This window comes from Mobula birostris, chromosome 26 (assembly GCF_030028105.1).
Source record: "Mobula birostris isolate sMobBir1 chromosome 26, sMobBir1.hap1, whole genome shotgun sequence".
Taxonomy (NCBI): Eukaryota; Metazoa; Chordata; class Chondrichthyes; order Myliobatiformes; family Myliobatidae; genus Mobula; species Mobula birostris.
The window spans coordinates 36595470-36615393 of record NC_092395.1 but is presented as its reverse complement, the minus strand read 5'-3'; the positions used below and the strand labels follow the sequence as shown (position 1 = coordinate 36615393).

The following is a 19924-nucleotide window of genomic DNA, read 5'->3' as shown; positions in this document are numbered from 1 at the left end:
GCTAGCCACTCGCCTCGAAGTCCAGTGCAGATGTCACTACACCACTGGCCAGCTTTCCTAGATGATAGGTATCGTGCATACCAGTAGGACCCCAATAAATGCCCTAGTGACTTACAGCAGTGCACTGGGTAGGTAGTACACACTCCATGGTCAACCTTTGATGCAGGGATGGGATGTTTAAACATTTAGATGGAGTACTGGTCCAGAAAATTAATTGGGCTCCAATGAGTTGGATCTGCTTCAGCATTGCAACAAGAGTTATCCAAAATTAATAAATCAATGAACTACTTGATCTTTAGAATTCCCATTTCATCACACCATTATCCTGAGTGTGCTGTTTGTGAGAATTTATAATTTCCTTCAAGCCACACATACAGATGGCTTTCACAATACCTTGTCCACTCTGCCTTTAACCATTGCATGCTTTGCTGTTGTTGCTGGGGTCCCAGTTTAAAAGTATGCCACAAAAATCTCAGTACCAACCAAAAATCTCAGTTTCCAGGGACGAGAGGTTTCTGTTATGTCGACAGATAAAAGGAAATTGGCGATTTCGTAGAACTGGCTAAAATCAAAGATCTGGACATCGTAATTGAGGAGAAACTGCTTCCATTGGTTGCAGGACAGAGAAACAGAAGGTTCACATTTAAAGTGCTTGGCAAAGGAATCATGGTAGATGGGGAAAAAAAAAGCATGTTCACTCAGTATGTAGTTAGGATCATGAATTCACAGTCTGAGAAACCTAGTTGTGCTGTTCAAAAGAGCATTAGGTGGGCGCCAGAAGGAAGATACCCAGGGGCTTATGGAAAGAGCCAAGGAATGGGACCAACAGGACCGCTCTTCTAGAGGGTCGGTCTCTCTTAATATAATGATACTATTATTCTTAAAAATTTCACACTTATCTGTTTAAAGCCTGCATCTGAATTTTCTGGGAACCATCCCCAGTCAAGTACTTTCAGTGTTAGTCAGTAGCTATGTTCAGTCTGTGCCAGTGGCAATGTAATAGAGCTGAGTCTGCTGTTTACAACAGCTGTACGACTGGACTGGTACATGGACACCACTTACTTGGATTGTACCATGGCAACAAAACCCTTAGAACTTGGGAGATGTTATACGTAGCCAATGCAGTTTTCAAAGGGCCTGAAGTAGCACTGAAGCTAAATGAAATGAGAGTTCATTCTCTGCTTCATTTGCATACTACGTTAGCCCTGCCCTTCGAGTGCTGTTCTGGGATCCCCTTTGAGAATAGCAGGTGCCAGCAATACTGGAAACATAAGGAAAAAAATTATTGCAGCTCTCCATTTAGCAGCCCAGAAAACTGATAGGAAACAAGGTTCCAGCAGCAGGGTCGAATTGCTTTCCCTGAGAGAATCATTTGAGGCAAAACACTTTTTTATGAAAATCACTGTAAAGTGATTCAGCTTCCTTTTCTTTCCAGTGCCTTTTGCTGCAGTTTACAGAGACTTAGATTACATTTGTTGAGAAAGAGCTGTCCTTATATCTGATGGGAAAGACATGAAAATAATGAAGTATCCATAGGAAAGGTATTTGTGAACCAAGTAAAACACACTAATATCAAAAACAGCACAATTTAGGCTCCTTTCCAGATTTGATAGCCCAGAGTGAGTTTCAGTTTACAGACTCAATGTGACCAGATCTCTGCTTGGAATTTGTATTGTCCATCTGTGTTGTCAGGAATGAAGTTACAATTGGCTTTAGTGCTGCCGGACTACTGTGGGGTGGGGATGGGAGGAACCAGCCACAGTTCCTGACCATGACATTGATTGGAAAGTATATGCATGTGTGACCTTTAGGGGAAAGTGTATTGATTGAAGACTGGGATTACTTGCCACATGTACATTGAGGCAAATGATGCACTCCGCTGTATGTTATAGTGTCAGAACGCAAGTGTTGACATGCTTCTGACGGCAACACAGCATGCCCACAACTTACTAACCCTAACCATATGTCTTTGGAATGTGGCAGGAAACTGGTACCCCCGTCGGAAACCCACGCAATTACAGGGAGAACATACAAGTTCCTTAACGACAGCGGTGTGAATTGAACCTTGATCATAAGAGTGTCACACAAACTGCTACACTACCGTGCTGGCAGTAAACTTCCCCACCAGTCCCACATAATGAGAAATAGTGGACAAGCAGTAAGCGGGTGTGCCAGCTGGTTGGAAACCCATGGGGAGAGTGCCCACATTTTCCTGGTATGGAGTGCTGATGGCCAATGCTCTCCATTTTGAGGAACTGGGTCTTATAGACTAGAGATTACCAAAGATGCTATTTATTTTAAGTAGGACATCTTGCACATACTCAATGCCAAAGCCTTCACTCATTAGCAGGGTACATCAATAGGGAGATGTTAACTGGTTTCAGCATTGGAGGGAGTGCTGCTAGCATCTGTGAAGTCAGTCACTTGTGTCAAGGCCTTGAATAAAAGTGGGAAATATCTAGTGAGGAAAAGGAGCATATTAAATTAACATCAATACTATAATCAATTCTGAATTGGTTAACATTTAGTCTAACCAAGTTCAAGGGTTTCTTTCCATACCTTTCTATTATCTACAAGAAATGCATAAATAATTCAACATTAATCTAGAGAATATACTCATATTTGATTGGGGTCTTTGACAATTACTTCATTTTATGTGCTCCCACTATGACTGGTTCACGGTTGAAATATGTGCAATTTATAAGGACTGCCCAGACTGACGATATTACTGTTATAATGGTTGCAATATGATCAAGATAAAAATGTCACGTGAACATCGTCACTGGAGATGGGGGGGGGGGGCAAGTCCATGATCGACTCTGTTTCACACCGATCAAAGCATCAGGCAAGACTGAAATCAACAAAGATGAGAGAAGACAGTGAGCCGGGGGGGGGGGGGGGGGAGAGAGAGATAGAGAGAGATAAATATATATATATATATATTTATATTTCTCTCATCTTTGTTTATATATATATATATATATATAGATCTCTCTTCCTCTCTCTCACACACACTTCTATCCGAGTCTTGGGTCTTGGGCAAGGTTTAAATCAATACGGTTTTTGGATTGAACTCGCATGTCATGTTACATGTGTTTCTGGAATCTGGTTACTCTTTTTTATTCCTATTTTGTGTGGTCTTGATCAGGGAGGACTGATTCTGCAGCCAATGAACATGGCCCTAAATTGGACTGAACAGAACAGAACTAAACTGTGCATTCCTGGACTGTTTTAATGACTCTGGTTTTTATATTGTGTTTTTCACTCCCTTTTTGCCCTTTGCACAATTTGTTCTTTTTTTTGTACATTGGGTGTTTCAAGTTTTCTTTGAATGGGTTCCATGGTGTTTCTTTGCTCTGTGACTGTCTGTGGGAAGCTGAATCTCAGGATACTATACTACATACATACTTTGAACTTCCAAGCTCTCTACCAAGGTACACGTCATCTTGCTACTGCCACATATTACTGCATCATTGTCACTCTTATGTCAGTTCTTAAGGAAATCCCTCCCTAATACATGGACCATCAGAACAGAGACTGTAAGAGTTTCAAATGATGAAAACTACCAAAGATTAGAGAAATGATGAATATCCAAGTGACAAACAGGAGAAAATCTGCAGATTCTGGAAATTCAAGCAACACACACAAAATGCAGGAGGAACTCAGCAGGCCAGGCAGCATCTATGGAAAAGAGTAAAACAATGGACGTTTCAGGCAAAGATCCTTCTTCATCACTGATTAACTGAGTGGGTTTACTAACATTATCAATAGAACAAAAATTGTTAAAATAGAAAACTATCATAGCTTCATTTAGGTTGAGGAAATTACAAACTGAATATCATTTTTGAGTCAAAGAGCCTTTAACCCTGAGTCCACAATGATCACCAAGTCAATGTTTAAATAATGTGATGCTAATTTCTGTTCTGTACCTCTGAATATCACAGAAATTTGTTTCCATGAAGTGTTTCTTACTCTCCTGCAGTTCCAGTGACCCAGGGAGCTGTTACTCAAATCTTCCCACAGTGAGGCAACAACTGCACCTTAGCAGGCCTGGTTGACCAAAAGCCATGATGGTTACTTTTGATTTCTATTTGTTGCCTGTGGTGGCTGCAGGAGCATTGTGGAATCTACTGAGACATTTTCACTTGCAAATCTCCCCCCACAGAAATTAAATACTTGTTATTGATTAGTTGCAGAGCAACTTTTAAAGAAGCTTTTGAAGATTAGGTCAATGACATTCTGAGGAACTGGTGCTATTGTAAGTACCACCAAAATCGGTCATTTGCAATACAATGGCATTGTTGTAATACACTTAAAGATGAAAATAAATTAAAAAATGACAAATCACTTTGTTCAGCAGGCAGAATTTTGTTAGATTTCTTTTCACAAATCTCTGTTATTAATCTTAAGTATTAAGCATTTCTTTGATAAAATACACATGTATTATTTTACTGTACAAAATTCAACCACCATTTTCAGTTACAAATATTAAACTGCATTCTCAATATAATAAAGTGATTCATTTTTTCACACTAAGTGATTTGTTGCAAAATTTCCAATGGCCCATATTTCACCCACGATCTTTGTAATGCTACTAAATGAATTTTCCCCGGTTTTACAGATTTCATCTAGAAAGAAAAGATTACCTCTCTTGGGAGCTGAAGTACAGTCCAAGGGAAGAAGAAAAGAAGCAATTTAATTACTCTGTAGTAGCAATTCTGAACAAATCCATTTCACCCCAAATACAAACACCCTCCCCCAGACAAAAAGCCAGGGACATCAGGACTACTACTCAAGTGCATCTGTATTCAATGCAATGTTCAGAATGCCAAACTAAGGTTATCCTGGCAACATCAACACTTGTACTTGACTAAGTACAGTACAGAACTTGACCTTATTTTGTCAAGACCCCAATTCAAACAATATCAAGTTCGAATCACTTGTCAGCATTCTTAAGTCAGTTATTCCATTAACTGAGAAATGCCTGAACCCATGTTCCTTTATGCAGGAGGCAGAATTGCTTTCACTCAGTGGCAAAAATCACAAACAGCTTCTTTATGACAACACTTACCATGCTGCCTCAGTTAAATAACAAAAACTTTGATTGCTTAGTTGTCAACTGCAAGAGGATAACTACAGCCACTCAACCCTCTCCACCACTTGGTTTCATCCCAGATCCTGTGCTTGCCCACCTTATCATCTGATCCTCATAGCTACTCATTTCCTTTCCCAAATATCTATTAGTCTCAGTCTTGAACACACTCAATATCTGAATAAGGTCTTCTGAAGTACAAAATTACAAAGATGTGCAACCCCAGCTTTCAAACCTCGTTCCCTATTGAGCGACTGACTCATTACCATGAGACACTGACCCCGGGTTCTCGGCTCTCCAGCAACAGCAAGCAGCTGTTGAGCTTCTACCCGTCGAGCTTTCAGAATATCTTAGTCAGGTCACCTCTTATTTTTCCCCAAATGTCACTGAGCAAAGGCCAGATTTACACATTGTATCCTCATGTGTCAACTTCACCCCAAAATCTATATGCTATACCTAGTGAATCCACAAAAGACTATGACAATCATTCTGCATACAGATTCAAAAATGATGCAAAGCCTTCAAAATGAAATCTCAGCAACTCCCTGTACAATCACAACAAGAAGCCTCTAACTTCGTAGTTCAAAGCCCATACTACACCATTTATCTCTTCCAATGGTTTGTTGTACCTTCTCTATCTCATAAACCAACATCATGATCACTCACTACACTAAATTTACTAGTTCTCAGATGATGAGAATCTATTCTATTTCCCTATTCTTCTAACAAATTGCACAATGTCACTTGCCCACAAGTGAATACAAGTTTAACATTGCTTATATAAATGTTCCTTTATTCCTCAATCACAACGGTCAAGAGAAGAAATGGACTGAAAACAGCTCTGGTAAAAAATCTCAGCAGACTCTACAGTGCATACACATCTGTCTGACATCAGAAAAGAACTGTGGGTCAAAGTGGGAAAAGGCAGCTTGTAAAAAAAGGAACCTTCATTATGTGCAGTTGTTCTGCCCCAATCCATACACGGAGTGCAAAAGGCAGAGTAATGTAAACTAGAAGTGCAAAGCATTGGGTAACTTGGCATGTGTGACCACATTGCATTTTCCTGCAGTGATTGTACAATATTTTGTTTAGAAATAAATGTTTTAAATTAATATTGGTTCTTCAATATTAAAAAGTAAAAGCAATAATCAAACCATTTATAATTGTTTCCAAATTATTCTTCAGAACAGATCTTATTTATACAGCATCTATTTGTTTTTGTTAGCACTGCAGAACACCGGCATATGAAGATGACAATGGAACAGTTCCTTTTACTTTCAAATACACCCTGGCGACCCTACAACATTTGCCAAATAGAGTTCAGAGCTCCTTCAAGTGTCATTCAGCAACATGCATCAACAAAAACTCAAAGTAACAGTCATTTCTACATTACACTGACATTTTCACATCTCATATCAGCCTCCTTATGTTACCTCTGAGTGACGTTATCCACTTCGGTGATGCATTACGAGCTGCTTTTTGGTGAGGGTTCTGGCCTTTTGGGGAAATGGGTTCAGTCAGTCCAAGCCTTGAGTCTTTAGTAACCATTACAGAATGAAGATTTTCTTTTTAGGCTTCAAACTAAAATCCCAGCGGAACAATGGGAAAAAAAATTGCCACTATCTCCAAACTACATCTAATTTCTCTAATTACTTTTCTGAAGAGAGGTATGATTTCAATCCGACTAATGCTGCATTTGCCAAAAATGGTCAGTGTGAGCCAAATTATAGACAATGAATTATACTGCTTTTAAAGTACAGCTCCATTTAACCTGGGCAATTCCTTCAATACCAGAATCCAATTATTGCAACTGGATTTATGATCATTGGTAGGAACTGCTGCTGAGTAGCATCAACCTGTAAATACAGTATCTGATCCAAGGTCAGAAGAAATCAGAATTAACTGATTGCTTGTTTCTGACTGGAACAATTCTGGCTTCTAAACTGTGGTATCAAATATATGACAGACCCAAACCTTTACATTTAGATTTGTGGATCTCCTGCTATATTTTAAACTGTGACTTTGATATGTTCATCTTGCCCAACTTGATGCCTATATTTTCTTGGCTTCTCTCCCCATTCCTTTTTTTGTTTTCTCCCCCATTTATACTTTATTGCTCAGTTACCCAATTTTACCAACAGATTGCAGTTGGAATAGCTTGAAGGCAAACATCCCTTTGGTTGATGTTGGGTTTTCATAGAATGTGGCTCTCTTCCCAGTCCTTCCCGTAATTCTCCACAATCACCATCCTTAGCTGTGATGACATTCTTAGATTTTCACTCTTCTCCCCATAGCTCTGTCAGCTGCCAACCTTGCTCACAGCACCTTATGAGCAACTTAACAAAATTTTTAGTTTTGTTTAAATCACTCTTTATGCAAGAACACAAACAAAGAGAAGGAACACGCCACCTGGCCCCTCAAGCCTTCCTCAATTCAGTGTGATCATGTCTGATCTAACCAGAGCCACAACTCCTACTCTGCGTCAGATCTTCAAATCCCTCAATCCTCCTTTCTTTCAAAGAATCCGAATCAGGTTTATTATCACCAGCGTATGTCGTGAAATTTGTTCACTTGACATCAGCAGTTTAATGCAATACATAATATAGAAGAAGAGGGAAAAAATAAATCAATTACAGTATATGTTGAATAGATTAAAAATCGTGCAAAAACAGAAATAATATATATTAAAAAAAGCGAGGTAGTGTTCACGGGTCCAATGTCTATTTAGCAATCGGATGGCAGAGAGGAAGAAGCTGTTCCTGAATTGCTGAGTGCGTGCCTTCGGGCTTCTGTACTCCGACCTGACGGTAACAGTGAGAAAAGGGCACGCCCTGGGTGCTGGAAGTCCTTAATAATGGACGCCGCCTTTCTGAGACACTGCTCCTTGAAAACGTCCTGTGTACTTTATAGGCTAGCACCCAAGATAGAGCCGACTAAATTTACGACCCTCTGTAGCTTCTTTCGGTCCTCTGCAGTAGCACCCCACCCCCCCCATACCAGACAGTGATGCAGCCATGCTTTCCATGGTACACCGAAAGAAATTTTTTGAGTGTTTTTGTTGACATACCAAATCTCTTCAAACTCCTAATGAAGTATATTCACTAACTTGCCTTCTTTATAGCTGCATTAATATGTAGGGACCGGGTTAGGTCCTCAGAAATCTTTTCACCCAGGAACTTGAAACTGCTCACTCCCTCCACTTCTGATCCCTCTGTGAGGATTGGTAAGTGTTCCCCTGTCTTACCCTTCCTGAAGTCCACAATCAGCTCTTTCGTCTTACTAACGACGAGTGCCAAGTTGTTGCTGTGACACCATTCAGATTCATCAAGCTTCAAATTTAAATAGTTCTGTTTAACTCTATTGGGGTAGAGAATTCCAGAGATTCACTACCCTCCAAGAGCAATATACATGTTTCTCAGTTTTGAATGACAGGCCACTTATGTTGAAAGTATGTTTCATTGATTGAGATCCTCCATCCACCAAATCCCACTAACTTCCAAGAGCAAAGAAGCCAATCTCATCATCAGCCATTACAATGTCTCCTATTTTACATTCTTCTCCTTTGAAAGCTTTGTTTGATTTGAAAATCCAACTGTATTGCCTCATTGCCTTTCTCAAAAAATATGGCTTTTCTTTCAGGCTCAGCTTTAAAATGCGAATATGCCTCTCATGTTTTTTTAACATTAGGTGTTAGTTTCAACTGGGGCTCATTTTGTAAACTAAATAATATCAGTTGTACGTAGTAACATTTCTCTTTATCTCTCATCTTTCTCATGCTCAGTTTTATCTATCGTGCCATGTTCCCACCACACAAAGCTACCACATACATGTAATAAAGACAATGCAAATGTGTTTTTGCTCAGCATTCCATTTTAAAAATGAAATCCCACAAAATGAATTTTAAATCTGAAACACTTCCAGAAGCTACTGGGCAGAATTTATTTAGGAAAAAGGGGAATATTTTCAGTGAATGTATTACTAACGAAATTGTACTGCTGTGATTTGGGAAATGAGGTACAGTGTATGTGCTCTGACTGTTGAATCCAAATTCAGCTCAATAACACTGCTTCCCTGCAGAATTTCAAAACACAATGCTGTGTTACCGGTACCACTCTTTCATCTTTGTACCTACTCTCTTCAATGCCATTAGTGCCCTGCACATTCTAAGTCCTGGGCTTTCATCAAATCTACTCAAAGGAACAAAGACATGAATGGAAATCAAGCGCTTCACTGTGCACAAAGTGAGGTCTAAGGGGAAACGTATAAAACTTGGGGATAGTGATTGTATCATGATGTTGAATGGAAGTTGATGAGAAGGAAGGCATGCCATAACCTGAAGGTGAACTTGGATAAGACTCTGGACACGTGGCACTGCTCAGAACATTAACCAATAAGGCAGAAAAATGGAGCTTACTGATGGCAGACGCCACATGAAAAGTTGAACTGTAATGTCTTCAGCATTTACATCTCTTGGAGATTTTAGAGGTCAGGTAGTCAATCACAGAGCTGTACAACAGCAGAGGAGAGGGAAACATCTGTGCTTTCCACCCAAGAGTTGGCACTCCCCACTTGAGTAAATTCCTTAGTAATTGACGATGACATTAAATCTTGACAAAAGGAACTAACTGTTTTTGCTTTCTAACTACAATACTGTCAATCTTCGTTCAATAGTACAACTTAAGAAACAGGTTGTAAGAGTGCTTCTTTAATGTAGATATAAAAAAGGGAGATTCTTTTGAAATAAATAAAAGCCCAACAAATTAAACTGTCAATCTTAATGAATTGCATTAACAAGAATATGCTACAATTCTGGAGCCATTATTCTTCTTTCCACATATGTAATTACTTTTACTAAGCAGATAATGGACACATTTAATGTATCATTCTTATTATTTAGACTGCCTTTACTCAGATAACCATGGATTTTAATGTTAAATACTCCTTCCCCACCACCTCACCCAGCCCCCACAATAACTTCTCTTTGTCAAAAATCCATAATGCCCATGACTTAAACCTTGCTCCTGGATCTGACAAGAAACTTTTTCTCTGCAGGGAAGCAGGAATTTTTACCATCTGTCCATACCCTTCCAGCAGCCAATTATCTGTATATCTCTGTACAACCATCTTGTTTCTGCACCAGTTCTCTGAATATTCTTCAAAAGATCTGCCTGTATCCTCCTGGGCTCCCATTACACAGGCTTCTATTCTTCACAGACTGGCCAAATCGAAACTCCTTGGAGTGGCTGCTATTTCACAGAATGCCCGGCTCACTTAATTATAAACACTCACCTTGCCAAACTCACTTGATGCTTGTAACCTATATGGCAAAAATAATATTGATCAGCATCATTTTCAGAATGGTATCATCTGGCCAGCTGCTCTTAGTGTTGCAACATTGTTTAGAGTCCGTCTGCCTGCCTCTGTGGAAGGAGTACTCCCCGGCACTATGGTTTAGTTTTATTTACCAAAATAATATTTCTATTGGCTTGAATCACCAACTATTTTCCCCTTTTTGAGAGTGGAAAAGATACTGAGGAAATATCTCCTACTTCCTTTCCAATTCATCCATGAATCTTCTTCCCCTCTGCCATCCAATTCCCAAATGGACATTAAGCCCATGAACACTAACTCACTAGGTAACAAAGTTCACGACATTTGCCAGTGATATTAAACCTGATTCTGATTCATTTTGTCTAATCTCAGCCACACACTTCTGCTGTCTATCCCCAACTCCACTCTTTAATCCTCCGACCATGAGTGGTAATACGCTGTGTAACCTTTGCTGATCTACAGGTTCTGCGCTTCTGAAACATCCTGCAATGGAGGCACACTCCATTTCCTCATTGTTCACCTGATGTGTGACAGCAGTCATTGTGACAGGCAGGGATCACAATGCCTTCATTCTGCACAGTCCACTGCATCAGACTGTCATCCAGAATATCTGCAGGCACTTTACGCAGCGACAATGCGCCTCTACTTTACTTGTTAAAGCATGGCCTTGAGGAGCTGCAGCCAGATTGACATAATGCTGGACACCCACAGCCCTGCCCACCGGCCGAGGCGAACAGCCACTCAGTGGCACACCCAATGCTGCCTGCTTGCAGAAATCATTTAATTACACTAACAGCATGAAGTTGCATTGCTGCTTGCATCAGAAATGGAGCTGCATGGTGGCTGCGTCCCTATTTCTGCATGCCAACAAATACAGCCACACTATCCACCTCCACTATCCTTTTGACTTCTTGTTTCAAACCAACCAGATTATAGGCTTTTCCTGTTTTATTGGCTGTCAGAAAGCATATTTGCTTACTGAACCAGCTGAACATCATTGCATTACAATTTCTACCTCACTATCACGAGAGCCCTTACATTTTCCTTTACATGAATGAAATAAAATATCAATGTGGTTATGTTTGCATTGGCAAATTGTCTCTATTTAAACATTTCTTTCACAAGGACTGTGAATAATTAGATCTCTTGCTTCCGCGACCTACCTTCCTTCCTCTCACACCTAAGCCTTCAAACCCAAGTCTAACTGCAATAAGTTGTTCTATTTTTGTTTGTTCTTTTCAACATTGGAGGCCCTTCACTGTGCCCACAAAATAAAGCTTAAATTGAGTTATGGAATTCAAATGGTCCTTTATACGAGTTCACAGCGAAACTGTTTGAAATGGATTTTCATTTCAAGCATTTTTTAATAAAAAAATTGCAGTTATAATGCACAATGGCATTTTAATCCTCCAGAGTATTAGCTGAAGAACATTTTGGTCATATTAAAATTCTGAATGAGACAGCATGATAGCACACACTATCAACTCAAATATGAAATCAAAATTATAAATGCTGAGTGCATACAACAGCGGATCCAGTGCCTAATCCAGGCTTAGTGTGGGCCCAGGAGAAGCCCCTTTATAAAGTAGAGGGGAAAGCAAGAAGAGGTAGTCAAGGGTTAACCTGTGCACCTATTCATTACTTTCTCATTTAGTTCTAGTCAGTGCAACAATTAGCCACTTCAGATTTAAATTTATTTAATGACTCATTGTTCAAAGCTTTCAGTGATTCTTCAAAGGTTAACAGCCCCCTGAGAAATAATGCTTCCCATCATTTCAGTCTTAAGTGGTCAATGCCTTATACACAGACAACATCTCCTATTTCCATACTCCCCAAGAGGGGGAAAGACCCTCTGAACACCACGCTTGGAATCATAACTGCTTCAATATTGTAACACTTCAGTCTTAAAAACTCAGAAAATATCCAATATATTTAGTCCCATTCTCTTCATATGACAACCCAATACCTCAGAAAACAAGCTGGTGATCTCGTAATGCTCCATCACCAAGCAAATATACCTCCCTTAAATAAGGTAACAATTGCATTGCCAGGTCTTACCTTTGTCACTCCACCCACCCCATCTTCTTTACATTAAAGACTAATTGCCTCAATTTGTTGCTGGAACAGCAAGTTTCTATTTTATATTTCTTGTACCATGGCACCAAGTGTCTCCAAAAGGAGTCTAGAATATTTCCTCTGTATTTCAGTTACTCTTTTTTGTGTTCCTCAGGAATTCCTTTTTTTCCCTTTTTTAAAATCCAGAATAGGATGATCTTGTAATTCCATTCATTTTACTGTACACTGTCTGACACATCTTCCCCCCACTCACAATCTGTTGACACCCTTCATTGACGTTCTGTGTAGTCCTCACCAGTCACTTTCAAACTTGCCATCAGCGTACCTGGATGTAACACACTTTGATCCTTCGTGTATTTCATGAGTACATTGCTGAAGCCCCAGTAATCCCCAAGACACCACCCACACCGGCTATATTTTACCTACTTGAACTAATCCATTTATTGCTCCTCTTTTGAAATCTATTAATCAATTTTCTATCCATTCTACTACATTGCTTCAGGAACCCTTACTTTTTGCAGAAACTGTTTGTGTAGCACCTCATCAAATGCCTTTTGGAAACAGAAAAATCACAGCATTTACTGCCTCACCTACATTGTCCCAGTTACACCTTCATCAAAAGTTCCAATAAATATGGAACATAAATTCCCTTTGATAAAACCAATACTGATTCTCCCTAATCAAAGAGTGCTTTCCTCACACTCTTTAATAAAGAATTCATTCCATGTGACTTCCAGCTCATAGTTTCCATGCCTCCCAGTTTGGACCCAGCAACGATTGCAGGTACTGTACCTGCTTTCTTTGCACATGGATTTAGCCATCAATCAAAGTTTGGCTGACTAGGCTACTTTCTTCCTCCATCCTTTCTTAAATAGTGTGATGACATCTGTTGGTCTGCAATCTACTTGAACATTTCCAGAATTTTAGAAAATGAAACTTAATACATCCATTACCCCCCTAGAATGTAGTCTCCAGGTCCAGGGAATTTGTTTAACCCCTAGTTTACCTATTCCCCCCCCCCCAAACTATAACTTTACTCATTATATATTAATACAAAGTACAAGTCTTTCTCAACAATTATTGTACAACTGATTCAAAGCATTCTCTTAGGTGTCAGCTCAACTCATGTTTCCCCTTTAAACAATATACCCTTCATGTGTTTTGAACATTACACAGGATCCTGTCCTTTGATATTCAATGGCAGCAAAACCATAGACAGTGGCTTTTGTCACATGCACTGATATACAGTGAAATGCTGTTATTTGAATACCATCCAGACAGACCATGCCATACATGAGTATATCGAGGTAGTAAAAAGAAAAAAAAAGCAGAATATAGTATTTCACTCTAGTCCTTTCCCCTCAGTTAACTAGTACACAGGATTTCAGTTAATTGGAACATATTGGGACCAATACATTTTGGTCCAATTAAATGGCTGCCCCAATTAGCTGAAGTTTCATGGAAATAGTTAAAAGGGTTAAAAGGGTATAAAAAGGACACAACTGTTTAACAAAATACATATTAGAACACTACCAATGTAACTACAGTACTATAGCACTGTGCATTAGTTCCTAGTAGTTATCAATGGAGGAATTCATCCAGTGTACATTCCCATGGAATTTTGATTGTAAGATAAACAAAATCAACACAAGCTCCTGGTGCAGATAATGGACTGCATTCAAACAATGCTTTTGATGATTGCATCCTCCAAATCTTCATTTTCATTGTGCATTTCAGATGATTGTTGATACCTTCACGTTCTTCGTAGTTCCTCAAACACGGGAAAGTCTGCAGATACAGGTAATCCAAAGCAACACACACAAAATGCTGGAGGAACTCAGCAGGCCAGGCAGTATCTATGGAAAAGAGTAAACAGCTGATGTTTTGGGCCGAGACCCTTTTTCACAAACTTCGTAGTTCCTATCTTATCAAAGTAGTGAAATTATTTTATCTTCCCTCCCAGCTGGCATCTCCAAGCCTGAATACTTGAAACTGCAGTGAACAAAACAGTTCTGAATTGTCTTATTACTTGCCAACTATTAGTGTCAAAAATCACTGCTTTTTGAACATAAATACACACGAGTGACACTTTCAAAACTGTTCACAACAAACACGGTATAGTGTCTAACGGCCACATGATGTGAACATGACTGATGCTAGTTAGAAACTGTTCAGCAACCATTCCCCGCCCCAATTGAGTGGCTTAGTGTCCCAAATAAATGAAGGGAACTTTGTCAATTTGCTTATGTTCTGTAAGAGTTGTCGCAAATGAATGGCTGCCCCAATTAACTGGAATCCACTGTACTCACTTTCCCAGTGATACTGGTTTATCACTTTCATTTGGCTACTGGTTACTTACAGTGAGAACAGGTACAAAATAATTGTTCAATACCTCTACCCTTCATTTACCATAATTAAAATCTCCTTTCTCAATTTCTAAAGCATCAACATTTGCTTGCTCTATTCTTCCCTCTTTACACACATGCAGAAGCTCAAACAACCTGCCTGTGTATTTTGCTGGCTCACCATCACAGCCAATCCAGCCCTGCATAGTGGATGTGGATTTCACCCCATGTCTCACATTAACTCCGGGCTGCACATTCAATGAAGTTAGCCATGTGCACAGCTGACAGATTTAACAGACAGATGGTAATAATTAATTTTAAACTGCTCACTGTAGCGGAGAAAAGATCAACTTTCAGGCATATTATTGAATCTGGTCAGCAATTCAGTCAAGACAATAAAGTGAGAATTCAGTGTTGTCTTTAATCATTTAAAATTTGACTACACACAGGAATATTGTACTGATAGCTGTGAATAATTTACTTCATTTTATGGTGTGTAAGACTTGGAATTCATGAGCATCAAATATATAAATAATTGAGTTTTCTCCCCCTTCATATGTATCTAGTTATGCATCACTCATATCATAATTCAGAATTGGCAACTCTTCTCTCCTGAAGGCTCCTGTTGACATGTCATTCTGATTCTATAGGCAGCCTCCAGTATCTCAGCCGGAAGCTAACTCCTCATATGCAAACCCAGCTAGCCAATGTGTCAGTGAGCTATTTATCTCAGCCATTATCACTGAAGTTGCTTCTGTCTTTAAATTCCACCCACACTCACTTTCCAGTGGTTGCCCATGGATAGAGTTCAAGCAAAGTAGTCCAAGCAGCTTGTTTTCCTTCCGTGTCCAAGGACTCCGTGTCCAATTGCAGCATTCCATTATGGAGATCAATTAACTAAGGCTATTTCAGTGGGAGATCCCCATCTCTAAATATACACTCTTACAGCTTATGAAGTATTTCTGTGGTAAATGAGACAAGCATATAAGAATGTCTTAAATTAAACCTCACTTGAATTGGATTCCCTGACCCAAGGAAGTGGAAAATTCCAATGTCACATTTATGTACAGATGTCCCTGATATCAATTCCCTATTCTTTTAACAGCTTTTTTTTTGTTGAATTTCTTTCTGCCTACTTTGATAACAACAATAGTACAATAAAATTTTGTCGACTAACTACTTCTATCTTCTTTTTGTTAGCTGGCAACCAGAAGATGACAGATTGACATGGCAATGTGATACTTCTAAGTTCACATATTGAAGAATGATAAAGGCACGAGTGCTGATTCACACAGGAAGAGCTCACACCAATTTCACCAGTGGGATGGTCAAGTTTCGTTCCTGGGCAGCAGACTCAAATACACTGAGGAATGGACTGAAATTTAGTATGACTTACTATATTAAAGATTGTTAACATTTATAGTAGTGACTGGCACCGCTCTGATTAAGTAGGATTTAAATTCATATAGTTACAAAGCACAGAAACAGACTCTTTGGTTCCTCTCGGCCATACCAACCAAGAAGCCTGTCCAAACTAATCCTTTGCATGTATTTAGCCCCTTTCCTATCCCTGTACCTGTTCAAATGCTTGGTTTTTAATGTTGTAATTGTACCTGTCACTATTACCTTCTCTGGCAGCTCATTCCATATACTCACCACCCACTGTATTAAACAAAACTCTCCCTGCTTACCTTAAACCAATAAAATCAGTTTTATACTCCCTATATACTGGGATTTAAAAAAATACTGACTATCTGCCCTATCTGTGCCCCTCATCATTGTATAACCTCCCAGCCTCCTTAATTCCAGGGGGAAATTCTCAGCCTATCCATTTTCACCTTATAATTCAAGCTTTCCAGTCTCACAAAATTCTCATGAATGATTTCTCAACTCGCTCTAAGCTTAGTGATATCCCATCTATAGTGTAGCTACCAGAACTGCATTTAACGCTTTAAACATGGTTTAACCTATGCTGAGTACAACTGTAACACCTGGAGATCCAGTACACAAATTCAAACTGTAAGTATCCCACTGACAAGAAGATTCCTTACATGCAGTGGCTGTAATACAAAATCCCTTTAACTATCAAGATCACTGACCGCTTCCAAATACTTTATTAGATAATTCACATTCCTCAAATTAAACTAGGTTCTCTTACTTAAGAGGTAGGGTTTGCAAGTGTTATAAGTAGTTATGCAATCTTTTTTTTTCACTGGTTTCAATTCTTGTACACCCTAATACAGCAGATCAGCTAGAAGCCATACACACTGACACTTTTGGTATTGCTGTCACAAACTTGACTGGGCACAGAGAATTCCGCTAAAGGAGGCACATTTTATAAACACTAATGCGATCAACTTGAATTGGCATGTAACCACATACCGAACAAACTTCTGCAGATGCACTTCTGAAACCATCCTGACTGGTTTGCATCATGTGCTGGTAGGGCAATTCTAAAGGACACGAGGATGCACGGCACAGTGGGCAGAGGCCAGTCCATCATGGGCATAGCCCTGCCCACCACTGAAAGCATCTACGTGAAGGACTACTTGGAAAAAAAAATTACAGAAGCTATCATCAATCACTCCACACCATTCTTGCTGCTGGTATCTTTTTTTCTGGCTACTCACTGCAGAAGGTATATAAATCTGAAGTCCAACACCATCAGGTTCAGGAACAGCTATTTTACAACAACCATCAGGTTCTTGAAAAGACCTGCACAATCCTAATCCTAACTCAGCAATGGAACCCTGCAGACCACCTCTTGTACTGTCATAGACTTGTCTCTGATTTTTGCACTATTTTCTTGTTTTGCACAAAAAAACTACCTTTTATATGTATAGTTTGTGTTATCTGTTGTCTGTACCCAGTGCCTGTGATGATACAGCAAACAAGTTTTTCTTTGCACCCGTCGCTCTCTGCATTTGTCAAATGATAATAAACTCAACTGGATAGAACTGAAAAGCAGAGGAGGAATGTAGAAATTGAGGAGGATTCTGAAGTATTAAGCCAATTCACAAGAATGATAATCACTCTGTGATATACCTGTTAGGAAAGAATGAGCAGGCTGGGGTTCGCTAATCTTATAAAAGTTGAAGGATGATTCATAGCAGATTTGTGAAATCATGAACAGCTTCAGTTGCATAGAAAGTGTACTTTCAGTTGCAGGGAAGAACAAAACAGTATGAGTGTGCAAGGAATCAAAGAGGATTCAGCAAAAGAAATATTACTTAAAGAATGGTTATTGTAAATGTGTACTTATTGAAAAACCAGAAAAGGGACAGAAAATATTATGTTTTGCTCTTACGTTAGTTGAGAAAGGTGGGACAAAACTCCAGTGGAGTATAAATGGACAGGCTGGCTCAAATAGATTAGAGCAGATGAGTATATCCTACGTAATCTTTGTACAAAAAGAGCATAATGCTAGTTACGATCTTGTCCCCTTTTCCAGTAATTCAGTGGAAGGGAGAATTAAAATAAGCCTCATCTGATTGGCTGACTGCTAACAACATCTATTAGGAAGTAACTTTGTATTTCCCAAATAACGCTGAAGCCGAATATTAAAATCACCTCAATGATATTCTTCCAACCTGCTGTCCCTTTGTTCCCGATTTTTGGTCATGGCTGTAGAACGGAAAAACTGTAAATCAGTTCTCTTTCCTGGTCTTGTTTCCCAACCAAAAATATTGTCAGGAGGTAAAATCAACCAACCCACAAGTTCAAAAGCCAATTACATTAGGCATTTTTAAACAGAATTATTAGTCTTATAATTTGGTTATTTCTTTTTCCATGGCAACCGCCTAGTCTTCTCTTGGTTGAAAGCATCATTACAAAATTCATGTGTGATCTCAGAGGCTGGAACTTCACAGCAATTACCAGTTGCGGTACTGCTGAGTGTGACTCAAAGGCACAGTATCAGCTGGGATTGGTTGTTAGTCCTCAGCAGGCCTTTACTGGGTAATATTATAAAACTATTCCTAATTTCAACATTTCTTTCAGTGTATATATTTCATAGTATTAACAGGGCTGCTGGGGAATAGGATAGGGGGAGAAAACAGCAAAAAGGTAAATAAACAGGAAATCTACCACTGAGTTCCGATGAAAAGTGTTTGACCTGAAATTTTGACTCTGTTTCTTTTCCCACAGAAGTGACCTGACATGCTGAGTATTTCCTGCATTTTCTGTTTCCAGTAACTGGCACCAGCAGAATTTCCGAATTTCACTGAGTTAAATCCATTAATGGAAAGTAAACACAAAAGCAAATGATGCATTATGCTACTGTACAGAAGGACAACACTCAAGCATAGATATTTATTCCACCAATTCCACTGTAGTGCTAGATATCAGTCAAGTGTGCACAGTTCACAGACTTCTAATGATTGAGTGCTCTATCTTTTTGCAAGTGAGCTCTAAGACAAGTAAGGAAAATAGTTCTTACATCACATCGGTGACCACACATGAAAATAACTTCATGGTATAAAGTGCTTTGGGGTGCTTGGAGTCTTTAAATTCAAATTATTTCTTTTATTCCAGGAATCTAAAATTAAAGTTAAGAGCAAGGATTACAAAATATAATCTTGGTTTCTTTGGATGTACATCCACACAGAATAATGTAATGACATTCTGAAACAGGTAGTACTCACTGTTTGGGTATCTTGTTTCTCAATGCTATAATGATACCCGATGCATCCAATATGCAAGGAAAGGTAAGTTTTTTTTAAAACCCACAATTGAAGCATGTGTAAGTGGACTAAGATCAGCTTTTGGTCTTTCCTCAGGTAGGCAGTGTCAATACAAGTCATCGCTGGGATAAAACAAGATGAATATTTGCTTTAATAGTATAGTTCACAGTCCAGGGATCTCCTGTCCTACTGCAGATTTCACTTCCAGGCAATCCATCTCCAATCTCCTAGTTCAAACCTTCCCAACAGCCCTTCTGGCCACCCTATTCCACAACATACCCAAGCCCTATGAATTTCGGTCTAACCTCCCACTATAGTTTGCAAACTCTAATGCTTTCCTAACCAACTTATGGTTCCCCGGGCTAGCAACCTTCATGGTCCAAATCTGTCCCCCAATA

The 19924-nt window shown here is 39.3% G+C and overlaps 1 protein-coding gene across 3 annotated transcripts in view; it reads right to left on the bottom strand.

Moving 5' to 3' along the window:
* The window catches only part of sema6bb (sema domain, transmembrane domain (TM), and cytoplasmic domain, (semaphorin) 6Bb), a 567817-nt gene that overhangs the window by 476137 nt on the left and 71756 nt on the right, over nucleotides 1-19924 (bottom strand). Inside the window, exons 1-2 of one of the 3 annotated variants that reach the window (XM_072244025.1) lie at nucleotides 19283-19318; nucleotides 14251-14355 (exon numbers count right to left, since the gene is read on the bottom strand). The exons of 1 other annotated variant lie outside the window; for it this stretch is intronic. The gene's annotated coding sequence lies outside the window, so the exon portion shown is untranslated. Of the gene's footprint in view, nucleotides 1-14250; nucleotides 14356-19282; nucleotides 19319-19924 lie in introns of those variants that run through there. One more of the 3 variants, XM_072244024.1, reaches the window with a different exon arrangement.